The 21,223-nt window shown below is 48.4% G+C and overlaps 26 non-coding genes across 26 annotated transcripts; all 26 read right to left on the bottom strand.

The window, feature by feature from the left end:
- Positions 1 to 395: 395 nt before the first annotated feature.
- On the bottom strand, positions 396 to 502 carry LOC148185369 (U6 spliceosomal RNA). The gene has a single exon (XR_015775991.1). It is a non-coding gene; the product is annotated as a U6 spliceosomal RNA (small nuclear RNA).
- A 538-nt stretch (positions 503 to 1,040) lies between these two features.
- Positions 1,041 to 1,147, bottom strand: LOC148185368 (U6 spliceosomal RNA). The gene has a single exon (XR_015775999.1). It is a non-coding gene; the product is annotated as a U6 spliceosomal RNA (small nuclear RNA).
- A 565-nt stretch (positions 1,148 to 1,712) lies between these two features.
- On the bottom strand, positions 1,713 to 1,819 carry LOC148185367 (U6 spliceosomal RNA). Its single transcript, XR_015776009.1, has one exon. It is a non-coding gene; the product is annotated as a U6 spliceosomal RNA (small nuclear RNA).
- A 1,093-nt stretch (positions 1,820 to 2,912) lies between these two features.
- LOC148185366 (U6 spliceosomal RNA) lies at positions 2,913 to 3,019 on the bottom strand. Its single transcript, XR_015776007.1, has one exon. It is a non-coding gene; the product is annotated as a U6 spliceosomal RNA (small nuclear RNA).
- Positions 3,020 to 3,556: 537 nt separating this feature from the next.
- LOC148185365 (U6 spliceosomal RNA) lies at positions 3,557 to 3,663 on the bottom strand. The gene has a single exon (XR_015776006.1). It is a non-coding gene; the product is annotated as a U6 spliceosomal RNA (small nuclear RNA).
- Positions 3,664 to 4,198: 535 nt separating this feature from the next.
- On the bottom strand, positions 4,199 to 4,305 carry LOC148185364 (U6 spliceosomal RNA). Its single transcript, XR_015775977.1, has one exon. It is a non-coding gene; the product is annotated as a U6 spliceosomal RNA (small nuclear RNA).
- Positions 4,306 to 5,133: 828 nt separating this feature from the next.
- On the bottom strand, positions 5,134 to 5,240 carry LOC148185363 (U6 spliceosomal RNA). Its single transcript, XR_015776005.1, has one exon. It is a non-coding gene; the product is annotated as a U6 spliceosomal RNA (small nuclear RNA).
- Positions 5,241 to 6,066: 826 nt separating this feature from the next.
- Positions 6,067 to 6,173, bottom strand: LOC148185362 (U6 spliceosomal RNA). Its single transcript, XR_015775987.1, has one exon. It is a non-coding gene; the product is annotated as a U6 spliceosomal RNA (small nuclear RNA).
- Positions 6,174 to 7,000: 827 nt separating this feature from the next.
- On the bottom strand, positions 7,001 to 7,107 carry LOC148185361 (U6 spliceosomal RNA). The gene has a single exon (XR_015775990.1). It is a non-coding gene; the product is annotated as a U6 spliceosomal RNA (small nuclear RNA).
- Positions 7,108 to 7,936: 829 nt separating this feature from the next.
- On the bottom strand, positions 7,937 to 8,043 carry LOC148185360 (U6 spliceosomal RNA). Its single transcript, XR_015776004.1, has one exon. It is a non-coding gene; the product is annotated as a U6 spliceosomal RNA (small nuclear RNA).
- A 1,091-nt stretch (positions 8,044 to 9,134) lies between these two features.
- LOC148185359 (U6 spliceosomal RNA) lies at positions 9,135 to 9,241 on the bottom strand. Its single transcript, XR_015776003.1, has one exon. It is a non-coding gene; the product is annotated as a U6 spliceosomal RNA (small nuclear RNA).
- Positions 9,242 to 9,778: 537 nt separating this feature from the next.
- LOC148185358 (U6 spliceosomal RNA) lies at positions 9,779 to 9,885 on the bottom strand. The gene has a single exon (XR_015776002.1). It is a non-coding gene; the product is annotated as a U6 spliceosomal RNA (small nuclear RNA).
- A 536-nt stretch (positions 9,886 to 10,421) lies between these two features.
- On the bottom strand, positions 10,422 to 10,528 carry LOC148185357 (U6 spliceosomal RNA). The gene has a single exon (XR_015776046.1). It is a non-coding gene; the product is annotated as a U6 spliceosomal RNA (small nuclear RNA).
- An 803-nt stretch (positions 10,529 to 11,331) lies between these two features.
- Positions 11,332 to 11,438, bottom strand: LOC148185356 (U6 spliceosomal RNA). Its single transcript, XR_015775986.1, has one exon. It is a non-coding gene; the product is annotated as a U6 spliceosomal RNA (small nuclear RNA).
- A 538-nt stretch (positions 11,439 to 11,976) lies between these two features.
- Positions 11,977 to 12,083, bottom strand: LOC148185355 (U6 spliceosomal RNA). Its single transcript, XR_015776001.1, has one exon. It is a non-coding gene; the product is annotated as a U6 spliceosomal RNA (small nuclear RNA).
- An 826-nt stretch (positions 12,084 to 12,909) lies between these two features.
- Positions 12,910 to 13,016, bottom strand: LOC148185354 (U6 spliceosomal RNA). Its single transcript, XR_015776000.1, has one exon. It is a non-coding gene; the product is annotated as a U6 spliceosomal RNA (small nuclear RNA).
- A 539-nt stretch (positions 13,017 to 13,555) lies between these two features.
- On the bottom strand, positions 13,556 to 13,662 carry LOC148185353 (U6 spliceosomal RNA). Its single transcript, XR_015775993.1, has one exon. It is a non-coding gene; the product is annotated as a U6 spliceosomal RNA (small nuclear RNA).
- Positions 13,663 to 14,492: 830 nt separating this feature from the next.
- LOC148185352 (U6 spliceosomal RNA) lies at positions 14,493 to 14,599 on the bottom strand. The gene has a single exon (XR_015775982.1). It is a non-coding gene; the product is annotated as a U6 spliceosomal RNA (small nuclear RNA).
- Positions 14,600 to 15,137: 538 nt separating this feature from the next.
- On the bottom strand, positions 15,138 to 15,244 carry LOC148185351 (U6 spliceosomal RNA). Its single transcript, XR_015776041.1, has one exon. It is a non-coding gene; the product is annotated as a U6 spliceosomal RNA (small nuclear RNA).
- Positions 15,245 to 15,802: 558 nt separating this feature from the next.
- Positions 15,803 to 15,909, bottom strand: LOC148185350 (U6 spliceosomal RNA). The gene has a single exon (XR_015775996.1). It is a non-coding gene; the product is annotated as a U6 spliceosomal RNA (small nuclear RNA).
- Positions 15,910 to 16,737: 828 nt separating this feature from the next.
- LOC148185349 (U6 spliceosomal RNA) lies at positions 16,738 to 16,845 on the bottom strand. The gene has a single exon (XR_015775998.1). It is a non-coding gene; the product is annotated as a U6 spliceosomal RNA (small nuclear RNA).
- A 536-nt stretch (positions 16,846 to 17,381) lies between these two features.
- Positions 17,382 to 17,488, bottom strand: LOC148185348 (U6 spliceosomal RNA). The gene has a single exon (XR_015775989.1). It is a non-coding gene; the product is annotated as a U6 spliceosomal RNA (small nuclear RNA).
- A 565-nt stretch (positions 17,489 to 18,053) lies between these two features.
- On the bottom strand, positions 18,054 to 18,160 carry LOC148185347 (U6 spliceosomal RNA). The gene has a single exon (XR_015776030.1). It is a non-coding gene; the product is annotated as a U6 spliceosomal RNA (small nuclear RNA).
- An 828-nt stretch (positions 18,161 to 18,988) lies between these two features.
- On the bottom strand, positions 18,989 to 19,095 carry LOC148185346 (U6 spliceosomal RNA). The gene has a single exon (XR_015776019.1). It is a non-coding gene; the product is annotated as a U6 spliceosomal RNA (small nuclear RNA).
- Positions 19,096 to 19,928: 833 nt separating this feature from the next.
- On the bottom strand, positions 19,929 to 20,035 carry LOC148185345 (U6 spliceosomal RNA). The gene has a single exon (XR_015776008.1). It is a non-coding gene; the product is annotated as a U6 spliceosomal RNA (small nuclear RNA).
- Positions 20,036 to 20,601: 566 nt separating this feature from the next.
- On the bottom strand, positions 20,602 to 20,708 carry LOC121956026 (U6 spliceosomal RNA). The gene has a single exon (XR_006106660.1). It is a non-coding gene; the product is annotated as a U6 spliceosomal RNA (small nuclear RNA).
- Between the last annotated feature and the right edge of the window lie 515 nt (positions 20,709 to 21,223).

The raw sequence follows: 21,223 nt of genomic DNA, 5'->3' as shown, positions 1-21,223 counted from the left end.
CCAACTTGTTGTGGCTGGTAAATGCTGAGGGGTTCCCCACAGGAAGCTGACTGGACACGAGTCCCCCTTAGTTGCTCCGACCGCCTTGAGTTGTTTCCGCAGCTAGGGCAAAAAGCATGTGTATGTGGAATCAGATTTTGGCTAAGTCTTTCAGCCAACAGTCGGTGCCAAGGCTTGTGGGCCAGCTTTTCACTTGTGTCCTTTGTTTTGTTAAAGGCATAGTTTGGAATCAGGCTCGGTAAAAACTGCCTAGGCTAGGTTCTTGACAGTGTCATAATGCAAATTTCCAACTTGTTGTTGTGGCTGTTAAATGCTGAGGGGTTCCCACAGGAAGCTGACTGGACACGAGTCCCCTTAGTTGCTCCGACCGCTTTGAGTTATTTCCGCAGCTAGGGCAAAAGTGGAAACGCTTCACGGATATGCGTGTCATCCTTTCGCAGGGGCCATGCTAATCTTCTCTGTATCGCTTCCAATTTTTCATATGTGCTGCCTGAGCGAGCACAAGTGCCCCTCTGAGCTGCCTTTCTTTTGACCCCTTGGTGGGGGAACGACACCTTTAAAACGGTGTTGGCAGGAGGTCTGCAACACTGAGTAGGCGGTACTCTTAAACGTGACAATGACGAGTTGAGAGGTCTTTCTGTTTTACATATCAATGTCTATGCAATACGTCGTGGCTAGTGCCGTCTGCACGTCCTTTCAGGTCACCTGCTGGGCTTTGAACCCAAGCAATCTCCTCCAATGACACAACTGAGGACAAGAATGAACCTCCTGGGCAACCTGAGCATGTCTATGTGGAATCAGTTTTTGGCTAAGCCTGTCAGCCAACAGTCGGAGCCAAGGATTGTGGGCCAGCTTTTCACTTGTGTCTTTTGTTTTGTTAAAGGCATAGTTTGGAATCAGGTATAGTGAAAAACTGTCATAATGCAAATTTCCAACTTGTTGTGGCTGGTAAATGCTGAGGGGTTCCCCACAGGAAGCTGACTGGACACGAGTCCCCCTTAGTTGCTCCGACCGCCTTGAGTTATTTCCGCAGCTAGGGCAAAAAGTGGAAACGCTTCACGGATATGCGTGTCATCCTTTCGCAGGGGCCATGCTAATCTTCTCTGTATCGATTCCAATTGTTCATATCTGCTGCCTGAGCGAGCACAAGTGCCCCTCTGAGCTGCCTTCCTTTTGACCCCTTGGTGGGGGAACGACACCTTTTAAAACGGTGTTGGCAGGAGGTCTGCAACACTGAGTAGGCGGTACTCTTAAACGTGACAATGACGAGTTGAGAGGTCTTTCTGTTTTACATATCAATGTCTATGCAATACGTCGTGGCTAGTGCCGTCTGCACGTCCTTTCAGGTCACCTGCTGGGCTTTGAACCCAAGCAATCTCCTCCAATGACACAACTGAGGACAAGAATGAACCTCCTGGGCAACCTGAGCATGTCTATGTGGAATCAGATTTTGGCTAAGTCTGTCAGCCAACAGTCGGAGCCAAGGCTTGTGGGCCAGCTTTTCACTTGTGTCCTTTGTTTTGTTAAAGGCATAGTTTGGAATCAGGCTCGGTAAAAAACTGCCTAGGCTGGGTTCTTGACAGTGTCATAATGCAAATTTCCAACTTGTTGTTGTGGCTGGTAAATGCTGAGGGGTTCCCCACAGGAAGCTGACTGGACACGAGTCCCCCTTAGTTGCTCCGACCGCCTTGAGTTATTTCCGCAGCTAGGGCAAAAAGTGGAAACGCTTCACGGATATGCGTGTCATCCTTTCGCAGGGGCCATGCTAATCTTCTCTGTATCGTTTCCAATTTTTCATATGTGCTGCCTGAGCGAGCACAAGTGCCCCTCTGAGCTGCCTTTCTTTTGACCCCCTTGGTGGGGGAACGACACCTTTAAAACGGTGTTGGCAGGAGGTCTGCAACACTGAGTAGGCGGTACTCTTAAACGTGACAATGACGAGTTGAGAGGTCTTTCTGTTTTACATATCAATGTCTATGCAATACGTCGTGGCTAGTGCCGTCTGCACGTCGTTTCAGGTCACCTGCTGAGCTTTGAACCCAAGCAATCTCCTCCAATGACACAACTGAGGACAAGAATGAACCTCCTGGGCAACCTGAGCATGTCTATGTGGAATCAGTTTTTGGCTAAGCCTGTCAGCCAACAGTCGGAGCCAAGGATTGTGGGCCAGCTTTTCACTTGTGTCTTTTGTTTTGTTAAAGGCATAGTTTGGAATCAGGTTTAGTGAAAACTGTCATAATGCAAATTTCCAACTTGTTGTGGCTGGTAAATGCTGAGGGGTTCCCCACAGGAAGCTGACTGGACACGAGTCCCCCTTAGTTGCTCCGACCGCCTTGAGTTGTTTCCGCAGCTAGGGCAAAAAGCATGTGTATGTGGAATCAGATTTTGGCTAAGTCTTTCAGCCAATAGTCGGTGCCAAGGCTTGTGGGCCAGCTTTTCACTTGTGTCCTTTGTTTTGTTAAAGGCATAGTTTGGAATCAGGCTTGGTCAAAAACTGTCCTAATGCAAATTTCCAACTTGTTGTGGCTGGTAAATGCTGAGGGGTTCCCCACAGGAAGCTGACTGGACACGAGTCCCCCTTAGTTGCTCCGACCGCCTTGAGTTGTTTCCGCAGCTAGGGCAAAAAGCATGTGTATGTGGAATCAGATTTTGGCTAAGTCTTTCAGCCAACAGTCGGTGCCAAGGCTTGTGGGCCAGCTTTTCACTTGTGTCCTTTGTTTTGTTAAAGGCATAGTTTGGAATCAGGCTCGGTAAAAAACTGCCTAGGCTAGGTTCTTGACAGTGTCATAATGCAAATTTCCAACTTGTTGTTGTGGCTGTTAAATGCTGAGGGGTTCCCCACAGGAAGCTGACTGGACACGAGTCCCCCTTAGTTGCTCCGACCGCCTTTGAGTTATTTCCGCAGCTAGGGCAAAAAGTGGAAACGCTTCACGGATATGCGTGTCATCCTTTCGCAGGGGCCATGCTAATCTTCTCTGTATCGTTTCCAATTTTTCATATGTGCTGCCTGAGCGAGCACAAGTGCCCCTCTGAGCTGCCTTTCTTTTGACCCCCTTGGTGGGGGAACGACACCTTTAAAACGGTGTTGGCAGGAGGTCTGCAACACTGAGTAGGCGGTACTCTTAAACGTGACAATGACGAGTTGAGAGGTCTTTCTGTTTTACATATCAATGTCTATGCAATACGTCGTGGCTAGTGCCGTCTGCACGTCCTTTCAGGTCACCTGCTGGGCTTTGAACCCAAGCAATCTCCTCCAATGACACAACTGAGGACAAGAATGAACCTCCTGGGCAACCTGAGCATGTCTACGTGGAATCAGTTTTTGGCTAAGCCTGTCAGCCAACAGTCGGAGCCAAGGATTGTGGGCCAGCTTTTCACTTGTGTCCTTTGTTTTGTTAAAGGCATAGTTTGGAATCAGGTTTAGTGAAAAACTGTCATAATGCAAATTTCCAACTTGTAGTGGCTGGTAAATGCTGAGGGGTTCCCACAGGAAGCTGACTGGACACGAGTCCCCTTAGTTGCCCCGACCGCCTTGAGTTATTTCCGCAGCTAGGGCAAAAAGTGGAAACGCTTCACGGATATGCGTGTCATCCTTTCGCAGGGGCCATGCTAATCTTCTCTGTATCGTTTCCAATTTTTCATATGTGCTGCCTGAGCGAGCACAAGTGCCCCTCTGAGCTGCCTTTCTTTTGACCCCTTGGTGGGGGAACGACACCTTTAAAACGGTGTTGGCAGGAGGTCTGCAACACTGAGTAGGCGGTACTCTTAAACGTGACAATGACGAGTTGAGAGGTCTTTCTGTTTTACATATCAATGTCTATGCAATACGTCGTGGCTAGTGCCGTCTGCACGTCCTTTCAGGTCACCTGCTGAGCTTTGAACCCAAGCAATCTTCTCCAATGACACAACTGAGGACAAGAATGAACCTCCTGGGCAACCTGAGCATGTCTATGTGGAATCAGTTCTTGGCTAAGCCTGTCAGCCAACAGTCGGAGCCAAGGATTGTGGGCCAGCTTTTCACTTGTGTCTTTTGTTTTGTTAAAGGCATAGTTTGGAATCAGGTTTAGTGAAAAACTGTCATAATGCAAATTTCCAACTTGTTGTGGCTGGTAAATGCTGAGGGTTCCCCACAGGAAGCTGACTGGACACGAGTCCCCTTAGTTGCTCCGACCGCCTTGAGTTATTTCCGCAGCTAGGGCAAAAGTGGAAACGCTTCACGGATATGCGTGTCATCCTTTCGCAGGGGCCATGCTAATCTTCTCTGTATCGTTTCCAATTTTTCATATGTGCTGCCTGAGCGAGCACAAGTGCCCCTCTGAGCTGCCTTCCTTTTGACCCCCTTGGTGGGGGAACGACACCTTTAAAACGGTGTTGGCAGGAGGTCTGCAACACTGAGTAGGCGGTACTCTTAAACGTGACAATGACGAGTTGAGAGGTCTTTCTGTTTTACATATCAATGTCTATGCAATACGTCGTGGCTAGTGCCGTCTGCACGTCCTTTCAGGTCACCTGCTGGGCTTTGAACCCAAGCAATCTCCTCCAATGACACAACTGAGGACAAGAATGAACCTCCTGGGCAACCTGAGCATGTCTACGTGGAATCAGTTTTTGGCTAAGCCTGTCAGCCAACAGTCGGAGCCAAGGATTGTGGGCCAGCTTTTCACTTGTGTCTTTTGTTTTGTTAAAGGCATAGTTTGGAATCAGGTTTAGTGAAAAACTGTCATAATGCAAATTTCCAACTTGTTGTGGCTGGTAAATGCTGAGGGGTTCCCCACAGGAAGCTGACTGGAAACGAGTCCCCTTAGTTGCTCCGACCGCCTTGAGTTGTTTCCGCAGCTAGGGCAAAAGCATGTGTATGTGGAATCAGATTTTGGCTAAGTCTTTCAGCCAACAGTCGGTGCCAAGGCTTGTGGGCCAGCTTTTCACTTGTGTCCTTTGTTTTGTTAAAGGCATAGTTTGGAATCAGGCTCGGTAAAAAACTGCCTAGGCTAGGTTCTTGACAGTGTCATAATGCAAATTTCCAACTTGTTGTTGTGGCTGTTAAATGCTGAGGGGTTCCCCACAGGAAGCTGACTGGACACGAGTCCCCCTTAGTTGCTCCGACCGCCTTTGAGTTATTTCCGCAGCAAGGGCAAAAAGTGGAAACGCTTCACGGATATGCGTGTCATCCTTTCGCAGGGGCCATGCTAATCTTCTCTGTATCGTTTCCAATTTTTCATATGTGCTGCCTGAGCGAGCACAAGTGCCCCTCTGAGCTGCCTTTCTTTTGACCCCCTTGGTGGGGGAACGACACCTTTAAAACGGTGTTGGCAGGAGGTCTGCAACACTGAGTAGGCGGTACTCTTAAACGTGACAATGACGAGTTGAGAGGTCTTTCTGTTTTACATATCAATGTCTATGCAATACGTCGTGGCTAGTGCCGTCTGCACGTCCTTTCAGGTCACCTGCTGGGCTTTGAACCCAAGCAATCTCCTCCAATGACACAACTGAGGACAAGAATGAACCTCCTGGGCAACCTGAGCATGTCTACGTGGAATCAGTTTTTGGCTAAGCCTGTCAGCCAACAGTCGGAGCCAAGGCTTGTGGGCCAGCTTTTCACTTGTGTCCTTTGTTTTGTTAAAGGCATAGTTTGGAATCAGGCTTGGTGAAAAACTGTCATAATGCAAATTTCCAACTTGTTGTGGCTGGTAAATTCTGAGGGGTTCCCCACAGGAAGCTGACTGGACACGAGTCCCCTTAGTTGCTCCGACCGCCTTGAGTTGTTTCGCAGCTAGGGCAAAAAGCATGTGTATGTGGAATCAGATTTTGGCTAAGTCTTTCAGCCAACAGTCGGTGCCAAGGCTTGTGGGCCAGCTTTTTACTTGTGTCCTTTGTTTTGTTAAAGGCATAGTTTGGAATCAGGCTCGGTAAAAAACTGCCTAGGCGAGGTTCTTGACAGTGTCATAATGCAAATTTCCAACTTGTTGTTGTGGCTGTTAAATGCTGAGGGTTCCCCACAGGAAGCTGACTGGACACGAGTCCCCCTTAGTTGCTCCGACCGCCTTGAGTTATTTCCGCAGCTAGGGCAAAAAGTGGAAACGCTTCACGGCTATGCGTGTCATCCTTTCGCAGGGGCCATGCTAATCTTCTCTGTATCGCTTCCAATTTTTCATATGTGCTGCCTGAGCGAGCACAAGTGCCCCTCTGAGCTGCCTTTCTTTTGACCCCCTTGGTGGGGGAACGACACCTTTAAAACGGTGTTGGCAGGAGGTCTGCAACACTGAGTAGGCGGTACTCTTAAACGTGACAATGACGAGTTGAGAGGTCTTTCTGTTTTACATATCAATGTCTATGCAATACGTCGTGGCTAGTGCCGTCTGCACGTCCTTTCAGGTCACCTGCTGGGCTTTGAACCCAAGCAATCTCCTCCAATGACACAACTGAGGACAAGCATGAACCACCTGGGCAACCTGAGCATGTCTACGTGGAATCAGTTTTTGGCTAAGCCTGTCAGCCAACAGTCGGAGCCAAGGATTGTGGGCCAGCTTTTCACTTGTGTCTTTTGTTTTGTTAAAGGCATAGTTTGGAATCAGGTTTAGTGAAAAACTGTCATAATGCAAATTTCCAACTTGTTGTGGCTGGTAAATTCTGAGGGTTCCCCACAGGAAGCTGACTGGACACGAGTCCCCCTTAGTTGCTCCGACCGCCTTGAGTTGTTTCCGCAGCTAGGGCAAAAAGCATGTGTATGTGGAATCAGATTTTGGCTAAGTCTTTCAGCCAACAGTCGGTGCCAAGGCTTGTGGGCCAGCTTTTCACTTGTGTCCTTTGTTTTGTTAAAGGCATAGTTTGGAATCAGGCTCGGTAAAAAACTGCCTAGGCTAGGTTCTTGACAGTGTCATAATGCAAATTTCCAACTTGTTGTTGTGGCTGTTAAATGCTGAGGGGTTCCCCACAGGAAGCTGACTGGACACGAGTCCCCCTTAGTTGCTCCGACCGCCTTGAGTTATTTCCGCAGCTAGGGCAAAAGTGGAAACGCTTCACGGATATGCGTGTCATCCTTTCGCAGGGGCCATGCTAATCTTCTCTGTATCGCTTCCAATTTTTCATATGTGCTGCCTGAGCGAGCACAAGTGCCCCTCTGAGCTGCTCTTCTTTTGACCCCTTGGTGGGGGAACGACACCTTTAAAACGGTGTTGGCAGGAGGTCTGCAACACTGAGTAGGCGGTACTCTTAAACGTGACAATGACGAGTTGAGAGGTCTTTCTGTTTTACATATCAATGTCTATGCAATACGTCGTGGCTAGTGCCGTCTGCACGTCCTTTCAGGTCACCTGCTGGGCTTTGAACCCAAGCAATCTCCTCCAATGACACAACTGAGGACAAGAATGAACCTCCTGGGCAACCTGAGCATGTCTACGTGGAATCAGTTTTGGCTAAGCCTGTCAGCCAACAGTTGGAGCCAAGGCTTGTGGGCCAGCTTTTCACTTGTGTCCTTTGTTTTGTTAAAGGCATAGTTTGGAATCAGGCTTGGTGAAAAACTGTCATAATGCAAATTTCCAACTTGTTGTGGCTGGTAAATTCTGAGGGGTTCCCCACAGGAAGCTGACTGGACACGAGTCCCCCTTAGTTGCTCCGACCGCCTTTGAGTTGTTTCCGCAGCTAGGGCAAAAAGCATGTGTATGTGGAATCAGATTTTGGCTAAGTCTTTCAGCCAACAGTCGGTGCCAAGGCTTGTGGGCCAGCTTTTCACTTGTGTCCTTTGTTTTGTTAAAGGCATAGTTTGGAATCAGGCTCGGTGAAAAACTGCCTAGGCTAGGTTCTTGACAGTGTCATAATGCAAATTTCCAACTTGTTGTTGTGGCTGTTAAATGCTGAGGGGTTCCCCACAGGAAGCTGACTGGACACGAGTCCCCCTTAGTTGCTCCGACCGCCTTTGAGTTATTTCCGCAGCTAGGGCAAAAAGTGGAAACGCTTCACGGATATGCGTGTCATCCTTTCGCAGGGGCCATGCTAATCTTCTCTGTATCGTTTCCAATTTTTCATATGTGCTGCCTGAGCGAGCACAAGTGCCCCTCTGAGCTGCCTTTCTTTTGACCCCCTTGGTGGGGGAACGACACCTTTAAAACGGTGTTGGCAGGAGGTCTGCAACACTGAGTAGGCGGTACTCTTAAACGTGACAATGACGAGTTGAGAGGTCTTTCTGTTTTACATATCAATGTCTATGCAATACGTCGTGGCTAGTGCCGTCTGCACGTCGTTTCAGGTCACCTGCTGAGCTTTGAACCCAAGCAATCTCCTCCAATGACACAACTGAGGACAAGAATGAACCTCCTGGGCAACCTGAGCATGTCTACGTGGAATCAGTTTTTGGCTAAGCCTGTCAGCCAACAGTCGGAGCCAAGGATTGTGGGCCAGCTTTTCACTTGTGTCTTTTGTTTTGTTAAAGGCATAGTTTGGAATCAGGTTTAGTGAAAAACTGTCATAATGCAAATTTCCAACTTGTTGTGGCTGGTAAATGCTGAGGGGTTCCCCACAGGAAGCTGACTGGACACGAGTCCCCCTTAGTTGCTCCGACCGCCTTTGAGTTGTTTCCGCAGCTAGGGCAAAAAGCATGTGTATGTGGAATCAGATTTTGGCTAAGTCTTTCAGCCAATAGTCGGTGCCAAGGCTTGTGGGCCAGCTTTTCACTTGTGTCCTTTGTTTTGTTAAAGGCATAGTTTGGAATCAGGCTTGGTCAAAAACTGTCCTAATGCAAATTTCCAACTTGTGGCTGGTAAATGCTGAGGGGTTCCCCACAGGAAGCTGACTGGACACGAGTCCCCCTTAGTTGCTCCGACCGCCTTGAGTTGTTTCCGCAGCTAGGGCAAAAAGCATGTGTATGTGGAATCAGATTTTGGCTAAGTCTTTCAGCCAACAGTCGGTGCCAAGGCTTGTGGGCCAGCTTTTCACTTGTGTCCTTTGTTTTGTTAAAGGCATAGTTTGGAATCAGGCTCGGTAAAAAACTGCCTAGGCTAGGTTCTTGACAGTGTCATAATGCAAATTTCCAACTTGTTGTTGTGGCTGTTAAATGCTGAGGGGTTCCCCACAGGAAGCTGACTGGACACGAGTCCCCCTTAGTTGCTCCGACCGCCTTGAGTTATTTCCGCAGCTAGGGCAAAAAGTGGAAACGCTTCACGGATATGCGTGTCATCCTTTCGCAGGGGCCATGCTAATCTTCTCTGTATCGTTTCCAATTTTTCATATGTGCTGCCTGAGCGAGCACAAGTGCCCTCTGAGCTGCCTTCCTTTTGACCCCCTTGGTGGGGGAACGACACCTTTAAAACGGTGTTGGCAGGAGGTCTGCAACACTGAGTAGGCGGTACTCTTAAACGTGACAATGACGAGTTGAGAGGTCTTTCTGTTTTACATATCAATGTCTATGCAATACGTCGTGGCTAGTGCCGTCTGCACGTCCTTTCAGGTCACCTGCTGGGCTTTGAACCCAAGCAATCTCCTCCAATGACACAACTGAGGACAAGAATGAACCTCCTGGGCAACCTGAGCATGTCTATGTGGAATCAGTTTTTGGCTAAGCCTGTCAGCCAACAGTCGGAGCCAAGGATTGTGGGCCAGCTTTTCACTTGTGTCTTTTGTTTTGTTAAAGGCATAGTTTGGAATCAGGTTTAGTGAAAAACTGTCATAATGCAAATTTCCAACTTGTTGTGGCTGGTAAATGCTGAGGGGTTCCCACAGGAAGCTGACTGGACACGAGTCCCCTCTAGTTGCTCCGACCGCCTTGAGTTATTTCCGCAGCTAGGGCAAAAAGTGGAAACGCTTCACGGATATGCGTGTCATCCTTTCGCAGGGGCCATGCTAATCTTCTCTGTATCGTTTCCAATTTTTCATATGTGCTGCCTGAGCGAGCACAAGTGCCCTCTGAGCTGCCTTTCTTTTGACCCCTTGGTGGGGAACGACACCTTTAAAACGGTGTTGGCAGGAGGTCTGCAACACTGAGTAGGCGGTACTCTTAAACGTGACAATGACGAGTTGAGAGGTCTTTCTGTTTTACATATCAATGTCTATGCAATACGTCGTGGCTAGTGCCGTCTGCACGTCCTTTCAGGTCACCTGCTGAGCTTTGAACCCAAGCAATCTCCTCCAATGACACAACTGAGGACAAGAATGAACCTCCTGGGCAACCTGAGCATGTCTATGTGGAATCAGTTTTTGGCTAAGCCTGTCAGCCAACAGTCGGAGCCAAGGATTGTGGGCCAGCTTTTCACTTGTGTCTTTTGTTTTGTTAAAGGCATAGTTTGGAATCAGGTTTAGTGAAAAACTGTCATAATGCAAATTTCCAACTTGTTGTGGCTGGTAAATGCTGAGGGGTTCCCCACAGGAAGCTGACTGGACACGAGTCCCCCTTAGTTGCTCCGACCGCCTTTGAGTTATTTCCGCAGCTAGGGCAAAAGTGGAAACGCTTCACGGATATGCGTGTCATCCTTTCGCAGGGGCCATGCTAATCTTCTCTGTATCGTTTCCAATTTTTCATATGTGCTGCCTGAGCGAGCACAAGTGCCCCTCTGAGCTGCCTTCGTTTTGACCCCCTTGGTGGGGGAACGACACCTTTAAAACGGTGTTGGCAGGAGGTCTGCAACACTGAGTAGGCGGTACTCTTAAACGTGACAATGACGAGTTGAGAGGTCTTTCTGTTTTACATATCAATGTCTATGCAATACGTCGTGGCTAGTGCCGTCTGCACGTCCTTTCAGGTCACCTGCTGGGCTTTGAACCCAAGCAATCTCCTCCAATGACACAACTGAGGACAAGAATGAACCTCCTGGGCAACCTGAGCATGTCTACGTGGAATCAGTTTTTGGCTAAGCCTGTCAGCCAACAGTTGGAGCCAAGGCTTGTGGGCCAGCTTTTCACTTGTGTCCTTTGTTTTGTTAAAGGCATAGTTTGGAATCAGGCTTGGTGAAAAACTGTCATAATGCAAATTTCCAACTTGTTGTGGCTGGTAAATTCTGAGGGGTTCCCCACAGGAAGCTGACTGGACACGAGTCCCCCTTAGTTGCTCCGACCGCCTTTGAGTTGTTTCCGCAGCTAGGGCAAAAGCATGTGTATGTGGAATCAGTTTTTGGCTAAGTCTTTCAGCCAACAGTCGGTGCCAAGGCTTGTGGGCCAGCTTTTCACTTGTGTCCTTTGTTTTGTTAAAGGCATAGTTTGGAATCAGGCTTGGTGAAAAACTGTCATAATGCAAATTTTCAACTTGTTGTGGCTGGTAAATGCTGAGGGGTTCCCCACAGGAAGCTGACTGGACACGAGTCCCCCTTAGTTGCTCCGACCGCCTTGAGTTATTTCCGCAGCTAGGGCAGAGAGTGGAAACGCTTCACGGATATGCGTGTCATCCTTTCGCAGGGGCCATGCTAATCTTCTCTGTATCGTTTCCAATTTTTCATATGTGCTGCCTGAGCGAGCACAAGTGCCCCTCTGAGCTGCCTTCCTTTTGACCCCCTTGGTGAGGGAACGACACCTTTAAAACGGTGTTGGCAGGAGGTCTGCAACACTGAGTAGGCGGTACTCTTAAACGTGACAATGACGAGTTGAGAGGTCTTTCTGTTTTACATATCAATGTCTATGCAATACGTCGTGGCTAGTGCCGTCTGCACGTCCTTTCAGGTCACCTGCTGGGCTTTGAACCCAAGCAATCTCCTCCAATGACACAACTGAGGACAAGAATGAACCTCCTGGGCAACCTGAGCATGTCTATGTGGAATCAGTTTTGGCTAAGCCTGTCAGCCAACAGTCGGAGCCAAGGATTGTGGGCCAGCTTTTCACTTGTGTCTTTTGTTTTGTTAAAGGCATAGTTTGGAATCAGGTTTAGTGAAAAACTGTCATAATGCAAATTTCCAACTTGTTGTGGCTGGTAAATGCTGAGGGGTTCCCCACAGGAAGCTGACTGGACACGAGTCCCCCTTAGTTGCTCCGACCGCCTTGAGTTATTTCCGCAGCTAGGGCAAAAAGTGGAAACGCTTCACGGATATGCGTGTCATCCTTTCGCAGGGGCCATGCTAATCTTCTCTGTATCGTTTCCAATTTTTCATATGTGCTGCCTGAGCGAGCACAAGTGCCCCTCTGAGCTGCCTTCGTTTTGACCCCCTTGGTGGGGGAACAACACCTTTAAAACGGTGTTGGCAGGAGGTCTGCAACACTGAGTAGGCGGTACTCTTAAACGTGACAATGACGAGTTGAGAGGTCTTTCTGTTTTACATATCAATGTCTATGCAATACGTCGTGGCTAGTGCCGTCTGCACGTCCTTTCAGGTCACCTGCTGGGCTTTGAACCCAAGCAATCTCCTCCAATGACACAACTGAGGACAAGAATGAACCTCCTGGGCAACCTGAGCATGTCTATGTGGAATCAGTTTTTGGCTAAGCCTGTCAGCCAACAGTTGGAGCCAAGGCTTGTGGGCCAGCTTTTCACTTGTGTCCTTTGTTTTGTTAAAGGCATAGTTTGGAATCAGGCTTGGTGAAAAACTGTCATAATGCAAATTTCCAACTTGTTGTGGCTGGTAAATTCTGAGGGGTTCCCCACAGGAAGCTGACTGGACACGAGTCCCCCTTAGTTGCTCCGACCGCCTTGAGTTGTTTCCGCAGCTAGGGCAAAAAGCATGTGTATGTGGAATCAGATTTTGGCTAAGTCTTTCAGCCAACAGTCGGTGCCAAGGCTTGTGGGCCAGCTTTTCACTTGTGTCCTTTGTTTTGTTAAAGGCATAGTTTGGAATCAGGCTCGGTAAAAAACTGCCTAGGCTAGGTTCTTGACAGTGTCATAATGCAAATTTTCAACTTGTTGTGGCTGGTAAATGCTGAGGGGTTCCCCACAGGAAGCTGACTGGACACGAGTCCCCCTTAGTTGCTCCGACCGCCTTGAGTTATTTCCGCAGCTAGGGCAAAAAGTGGAAACGCTTCACGGATATGCGTGTCATCCTTTCGCAGGGGCCATGCTAATCTTCTCTGTATCGTTTCCAATTTTTCATATGTGCTGCCTGAGCGAGCACAAGTGCCCCTCTGAGCTGCCTTCCTTTTGACCCCCTTGGTGGGGGAACGACACCTTTAAAACGGTGTTGGCAGGAGGTCTGCAACACTGAGTAGGCGGTACTCTTAAACGTGACAATGACGAGTTGAGAGGTCTTTCTGTTTTACATATCAATGTCTATGCAATACGTCGTGGCTAGTGCCGTCTGCACGTCCTTTCAGGTCACCTGCTGGGCTTTGAACCCAAGCAATCTCCTCCAATGACACAACTGAGGACAAGAATGAACCTCCTGGGCAACCTGAGCATGTCTATGTGGAATCAGTTTTTGGCTAAGCCTGTCAGCCAACAGTCGGAGCCAAGGCTTGTGGGCCAGCTTTTCACTTGTGTCCTTTGTTTTGTTAAAGGCATAGTTTGGAATCAGGCTTGGTGAAAAACTGTCATAATGCAAATTTTCAACTTGTTGTGGCTGGTAAATGCTGAGGGGTTCCCCACAGGAAGCTGACTGGACACGAGTCCCCCTTAGTTGCTCCGACCGCCTTGAGTTATTTCCGCAGCTAGGGCAAAAAGTGGAAACGCTTCACGGATATGCGTGTCATCCTTTCGCAGGGGCCATGCTAATCTTCTCTGTATCGTTTCCAATTTTTCATATGTGCTGCCTGAGCGAGCACAAGTGCCCCTCTGAGCTGCCTTCCTTTTGACCCCCTTGGTGGGGGAACGACACCTTTAAAACGGTGTTGGCAGGAGGTCTGCAACACTGAGTAGGCGGTACTCTTAAACGTGACAATGACGAGTTGAGAGGTCTTTCTGTTTTACATATCAATGTCTATGCAATACGTCGTGGCTAGTGCCGTCTGCACGTCCTTTCAGGTCACCTGCTGGGCTTTGAACCCAAGCAATCTCCTCCAATGACACAACTGAGGACAAGAATGAACCTCCTGGGCAACCTGAGCATGTCTATGTGGAATCAGTTTTTGGCTAAGCCTGTCAGCCAACAGTCGGAGCCAAGGATTGTGGGCCAGCTTTTCACTTGTGTCTTTTGTTTTGTTAAAGGCATAGTTTGGAATCAGGTTTAGTGAAAAACTGTCATAATGCAAATTTCCAACTTGTTGTGGCTGGTAAATGCTGAGGGGTTCCCCACAGGAAGCTGACTGGACACGAGTCCCCCTTAGTTGCTCCGACCGCCTTTGAGTTGTTTCCGCAGCTAGGGCAAAAAGCATGTGTATGTGGAATCAGATTTTGGCTAAGTCTTTCAGCCAACAGTCGGTGCCAAGGCTTGTGGGCCAGCTTTTCACTTGTGTCCTTTGTTTTGTTAAAGGCATAGTTTGGAATCAGGCTCGGTAAAAAACTGCCTAGGCCAGGTTCTTGACAGTGTCATAATGCAAATTTCCAACTTGTTGTTGTGGCTGTTAAATGCTGAGGGGTTCCCCACAGGAAGCTGACTGGACACGAGTCCCCCTTAGTTGCTCCGACCGCCTTGAGTTATTTCCGCAGCTAGGGCAAAAAGTGGAAACGCTTCACGGATATGCGTGTCATCCTTTCGCAGGGGCCATGCTAATCTTCTCTGTATCGTTTCCAATTTTTCATATGTGCTGCCTGAGCGAGCACAAGTGCCCCTCTGAGCTGCCTTTCTTTTGACCCCTTGGTGGGGGAACGACACCTTTAAAACGGTGTTGGCAGGAGGTCTGCAACACTGAGTAGGCGGTACTCTTAAACGTGACAATGACGAGTTGAGAGGTCTTTCTGTTTTACATATCAATGTCTATGCAATACGTCGTGGCTAGTGCCGTCTGCACGTCCTTTCAGGTCACCTGCTGAGCTTTGAACCCAAGCAATCTCCTCCAATGACACAACTGAGGACAAGAATGAACCTCCTGGGCAACCTGAGCATGTCTATGTGGAATCAGTTTTTGGCTAAGCCTGTCAGCCAACAGTCGGAGCCAAGGATTGTGGGCCAGCTTTTCACTTGTGTCTTTTGTTTTGTTAAAGGCATAGTTTGGAATCAGGTTTAGTGAAAAACTGTCATAATGCAAATTTCCAACTTGTTGTGGCTGGTAAATGCTGAGGGGTTCCCCACAGGAAGCTGACTGGACACGAGTCCCCCTTAGTTGCTCCGACCGCCTTGAGTTATTTCCGCAGCTAGGGCAAAAAGTGGAAACGCTTCACGGATATGCGTGTCATCCTTTCGCAGGGGCCATGCTAATCTTCTCTGTATCGTTTCCAATTTTTCATATGTGCTGCCTGAGCGAGCACAAGTGCCCTCTGAGCTGCCTTCCTTTTGACCCCTTGGTGGGGGAACGACAATTAAAACGGTGTTGGCAGGAGGTCTGCAACACTGAGTAGGCGGTACTCTTAAACGTGACAATGACGAGTTGAGAGGTCTTTCTGTTTTACATATCAATGTCTATGCACACGTCGTGGCTAGTGCCGTCTGCACGCCCTTTCAGGTCACCTGCTGAGCTTTGAACCCAAGCAATCTCCTCCAATGACACAACTGAGGACAAGAATGAACCTCCTGGGCAACCTGAGCATGTCTATGTGGAATCAGGTTTTGGCTAAGCCTGTCAGCCAACAGTCGGAGCCAAGGCTTGTGGGCCAGCTTTTCACTTGTGTCCTTTGTTTTGTTAAAGGCATAGTTTGGAATCAGGCTTGGTAAAAAACTGCCTAGGCCAGGTTCTTGACAGTGTCATAATGCAGATTTCCAACTTGTTGTTGTGGCTGGTAAATGCTGAGGGTTCCCCACAGGAAGCTGACTGGACACGAGTCCCCTTCGTTGCTCCGACCGCCTTGAGTTATTTCCGCAGCTAGGGCAAAAAGTGGAAACGCTTCACGGATATGCGTGTCATCCTTTCGCAGGGGCCATGCCAATCTTCTCTGTATCGCTTCCAATTTTTCATATGTGCTGCCTGAGCGAGCACAAGTGCCCCTCTGAGCTGCCTTCCTTTTGACCCCCTTGGTGGGGGAATGACACCTTTAAAACGGTGTTGGCAGGAGGTCTGCAACACTGAGTAGGCGGTACTCTTAAACGTGACAATGACGAGTTGAGAGGTCTTTCTGTTTTACATATCAATGTCTATGCAATACGTCGTGGCTAGTGCCGTCTGCACGTCCTTTCAGGTCACCTGCTGGGCTTTGAACCCAAGCAATCTCCTCCAATGACACAACTGAGGACAAGAATGAACCTCCTGGGCAACCTGAGCATGTCTACGTGGAATCAGTTTTTGGCTAAGCCTGTCAGCCAACAGTCGGAGCCAAGGCTTGTGGGCCAGCTTTTCACTTGTGTCCTTTGTTTTGTTAAAGGCATAGTTTGGAATCAGGCTTGGTGAAAAACTGTCATAATGCAAATTTCCAACTTGTTGTGGCTGGTAAATGCTGAGGGGTTCCCCACAGGAAGCTGACTGGACACGAGTCCCCCTTAGTTGCTCCGACCGCCTTTGAGTTGTTTCCGCAGCTAGGGCAAAAAGCATGTGTATGTGGAATCAGATTTTGGCAAAGTCTTTCAGCCAACAGTCGGTGCCAAGGCTTGTGGGCCAGCTTTTCACTTGTGTCCTTTGTTTTGTTAAAGGCATAGTTTGGAATCAGGCTCGGTAAAAAACTGCCTAGGCCAGGTTCTTGACAGTGTCATAATGCAAATTTCCAACTTGTTGTTGTGGCTGTTAAATGCTGAGGGGTTCCCACAGGAAGCTGACTGGACACGAGTCCCCTTAGTTGCTCCGACCGCCTTTGAGTTATTTCCGCAGCTAGGGCAAAAGTGGAAACGCTTCACGGATATGCGTGTCATCCTTTCGCAGGGGCCATGCTAATCTTCTCTGTATCGCTTTCCAATTTTTCATATGTGCTGCCTGAGCGAGCACAAGTGCCCCTCTGAGCTGCCTTCCTTTTGACCCCTTGGTGGGGAACGACACCTTTAAAACGGTGTTGGCAGGAGGTCTGCAACACTGAGTAGGCGGTACTCTTAAACGTGACAATGACGAGTTGAGAGGTCTTTCTGTTTTACATATCAATGTCTATGCAATACGTCGTGGCTAGTGCCGTCTGCACGTCCTTTCAGGTCACCTGCTGAGCTTTGAACCCAAGCAATCTCCTCCAATGACACAACTGAGGACAAGAATGAACCTCCTGGGCAACCTGAGCATGTCTATGTGGAATCAGTTTTTGGCTAAGCCTGTCAGCCAACAGTCGGAGCCAAGGATTGTGGGCCAGCTTTTCACTTGTGTCTTTTGTTTTTTTAAAGGCATAGTTTGGAATCAGGTTTAGTGAAAAACTGTCATAATGCAAATTTCCAACTTGTTGTGGCGGGTAAATGCTGAGGGGTTCCCCACAGGAAGCTGACTGGACACGAGTCCCCTTAGTTGCTCCGACCGCCTTTGAGTTATTTCCGCAGCTAGGGCAAAAGTGGAAACGCTTCACGGATATGCGTGTCATCCTTTCGCAGGGGCCATGCTAATCTTCTCTGTATCGCTTCCAATTTTTCATATGTGCTGCCTGAGCGAGCACAAGTGCCCCTCTGAGCTGCTCTTCCTTTTGACCCCCTTGGTGGGGAACGACACCTTTAAAACGGTGTTGGCAGGAGGTCTGCAACACTGAGTAGGCGGTACTCTTAAACGTGACAATGACGAGTTGAGAGGTCTTTCTGTTTTACATATCAATGTCTATGCAATACGTCGTGGCTAGTGCCGTCTGCACGTCCTTTCAGGTCACCTGCTGGGCTTTGAACCCAAGCAATCTCCTCCAATGACACAACTGAGGACAAGAATGAACCTCCTGGGCAACCTGAGCATGTCTATGTGGAATCAGTTTTTGGCTAAGCCTGTCAGCCAACAGTCGGAGCCAAGGCTTGTGGGCCAGCTTTTCACTTGTGTCCTTTGTTTTGTTAAAGGCATAGTTTGGAATCAGGCTTGGTAAAAAACTGCCTAGGCCAGGTTCTTGACAGTGTCATAATGCAAATTTCCAACTTGTTGTTGTGGCTGTTAAATGCTGAGGGGTTCCCCACAGGAAGCTGACTGGACACGAGTCCCCCTTAGTTGCTCCGACCGCCTTGAGTTATTTCCGCAGCTAGGGCAAAAAGTGGAAACGCTTCACGGATATGCGTGTCATCCTTTCGCAGGGGCCATGCTAATCTTCTCTGTATCGTTTCCAATTTTTCATATGTGCTGCCTGAGCGAGCACAAGTGCCCCTCTGAGCTGCCTTTCTTTTGACCCCCTTGGTGGGGAACGACACCTTTAGAACGGTGTTGGCAGGAGGTCTGCAACACTGAGTAGGCGGTACTCTTAAACGTGACAATGACGAGTTGAGAGGTCTTTCTGTTTTACATATCAATGTCTATGCAATACGTCGTGGCTAGTGCCGTCTGCACGTCCTTTCAGGTCACCTGCTGGGCTTTGAACCCAAGCAATCTCCTCCAATGACACAACTGAGGACAAGAATGAACCTCCTGGGCAACCTGAGCATGTCTACGTGGAATCAGTTTTTGGCTAAGCCTGTCAGCCAACAGTCGGAGCCAAGGCTTGTGGGCCAGCTTTTCACTTGTGTCCTTTGTTTTGTTAAAGGCATAGTTTGGAATCAGGTTTAGTGAAAAACTGTCATAATGCAAATTTCCAACTTGTTGTGGCTGGTAAATGCTGAGGGGTTCCCCACAGGAAGCTGACTGGACACGAGTCCCCCTTAGTTGCTCCGACCGCCTTGAGTTGTTTCCGCAGCTAGGGCAAAAAGCATGTGTATGTGGAATCAGATTTTGGCAAAGTCTTTCAGCCAACAGTCGGTGCCAAGGCTTGTGGGCCAGCTTTTCACTTGTGTCCTTTGTTTTGTTAAAGGCATAGTTTGGAATCAGGCTCGGTAAAAAACTGCCTAGGCCAGGTTCTTGACAGTGTCATAATGCAAATTTCCAACTTGTTGTTGTGGCTGTTAAATGCTGAGGGGTTCCCCACAGGAAGCTGACTGGACACGAGTCCCCCTTAGTTGCTCCGACCGCCTTGAGTTATTTCCGCAGCTAGGGCAAAAAGTGGAAACGCTTCACGGATATGCGTGTCATCCTTTCGCAGGGGCCATGCTAATCTTCTCTGTATCGTTTCCAATTTTTCATATGTGCTGCCTGAGCGAGCACAAGTGCCCCTCTGAGCTGCCTTCCTTTTGACCCCCTTGGTGGGGGAACGACACCTTTAAAACGGTGTTGGCAGGAGGTCTGCAACACTGAGTAGGCGGTACTCTTAAACGTGACAATGACGAGTTGAGAGGTCTTTCTGTTTTACATATCAATGTCTATGCAATACGTCGTGGCTAGTGCCGTCTGCACGTCGTTTCAGGTCACCTGCTGAGCTTTGAACCCAAGCAATCTCCTCCAATGACACAACTGAGGACAAGAATGAACCTCCTGGGCAACCTGAGCATGTCTATGTGGAATCAGTTTTTGGCTAAGCCTGTCAGCCAACAGTCGGAGCCAAGGATTGTGGGCCAGCTTTTCACTTGTGTCTTTTGTTTTGTTAAAGGCATAGTTTGGAATCAGGTTTAGTGAAAAACTGTCATAATGCAAATTTCCAACTTGTTGTGGCTGGTAAATGCTGAGGGGTTCCCCACAGGAAGCTGACTGGACACGAGTCCCCCTTAGTTGCTCCGACCGCCTTGAGTTATTTCCGCAGCTAGGGCAAAAAGCATGTGTATGTGGAATCAGTTTTTGGCTAAGCCTGTCAGCCAACAGTCGGAGCCAAGGATTGTGGGCCAGCTTTTCACTTGTGTCTTTTGTTTTGTTAAAGGCATAGTTTGGAATCAGGCTTGGTAAAAAACTGCCCAGGCTAGGTTCTTGACAGTGTCATAATGCAAATTTCCAACTTGTTGTTGTGGCTGTTAAAATGCTGAGGGGTTCCCCACAGGAAGCTGACTGGACACGAGTCCCCTTAGTTGCTCCGACCGCCTTTGAGTTGTTCCTCATGCGGCTAGGGCAAAAAGTGGAAACGCTTCACGGATATGCGTGTCATCCTTTCGCAGGGGCCATGCTAATCTTCTCTGTATCGTTTCCAATTTTTCATATGTGCTGCCTGAGCGAGCACAAGTGCCCCTCTGAGCTGCCTTCCTTTTGACCCCCTTGGTGGGGGAACGACACCTTTAAAACGGTGTTGGCAGGAGGTCTGCAACACTGAGTAGGCGGTACTCTTAAACGTGACAATGACGAGTTGAGAGGTCTTTCTGTTTTACATATCAATGTCTATGCAATACGTCGTGGCTAGTGCCGTCTGCACGTCCTTTCAGGTCACCTGCTGGGCTTTGAACCCAAGCAATCTCCTCCAATGACACAACTGAGGACAAGAATGAACCTCCTGGGCAACCTGAGCATGTCTACGTGGAATCAGTTTTTGGCTAAGCCTGTCAGCCAACAGTTGGAGCCAAGGCTTGTGGGCCAGCTTTTCACTTGTGTCCTTTGTTTTGTTAAAGGCATAGTTTGGAATCAGGCTCGGTAAAAAACTGCCTAGGCTAGGTTCTTGACAGTGTCATAATGCAAATTTCCAACTTGTTGTTGTGGCTGTTAAAATGCTGAGGGGTTCCCCACAGGAAGCTGACTGGACACGAGTCCCCCTTAGTTGCTCCGACCGCCTTGAGTTATTTCCGCAGCTAGGGCAAAAAGTGGAAACGCTTCACGGATATGCGTGTCATCCTTTCGCAGGGGCCATGCTAATCTTCTCTGTATCGTTTCCAATTTTTCATATGTGCTGCCTGAGCGAGCACAAGTGCCCCTCTGAGCTGCCTTTCTTTTGACCCCCTTGGTGGGGGAACGACACCTTTAAAACGGTGTTGGCAGGAGGTCTGCAACACTGAGTAGGCGGTACTCTTAAATGTGACAATGACGAGTTGAGAGGTCTTTCTGTTTTACATATCAATGTTTATGCAGCTTGTACAAACTGCTGGCTGGTATTTTCTGCATGGTTAAGTCATCAAGAAAGGAGAATGTCGACATTTTCATGGTACTGGAAGGGTGTTCTTTCTCATTTGGTCTTTCTAAAGGGATATTTTAGTGATTTTAAACCAGCCTGTATTTAAACAAGGTGGGTAACTCGCTTCCAATGAACATATTTTATTGCTGTGTTTCGCATCCCTGTCTTTTTTAACAATACACTCATTCTTTTGTTCAGTCTGTAGATGATTTAAGTGTTCATCATCTATAGGTAATTTTGCTAAATGAAGCTGTTAAAACTCAAAGTAAAAAGCATCTTCATTGAAAACTTAATTAGCGTTTATTGTCT

The sequence above is a fragment of the Plectropomus leopardus genome, unplaced genomic scaffold, assembly GCF_026936395.1.
Source record: "Plectropomus leopardus strain MGB_pleo_1.0 unplaced genomic scaffold, ASM2693639v1 Contig44, whole genome shotgun sequence".
Classification (NCBI taxonomy): Eukaryota; Metazoa; Chordata; class Actinopteri; order Perciformes; family Serranidae; genus Plectropomus; species Plectropomus leopardus.
Note: the sequence above shows the minus strand (reverse complement) of the source record. Positions and strands in the feature narration are given on the sequence as shown.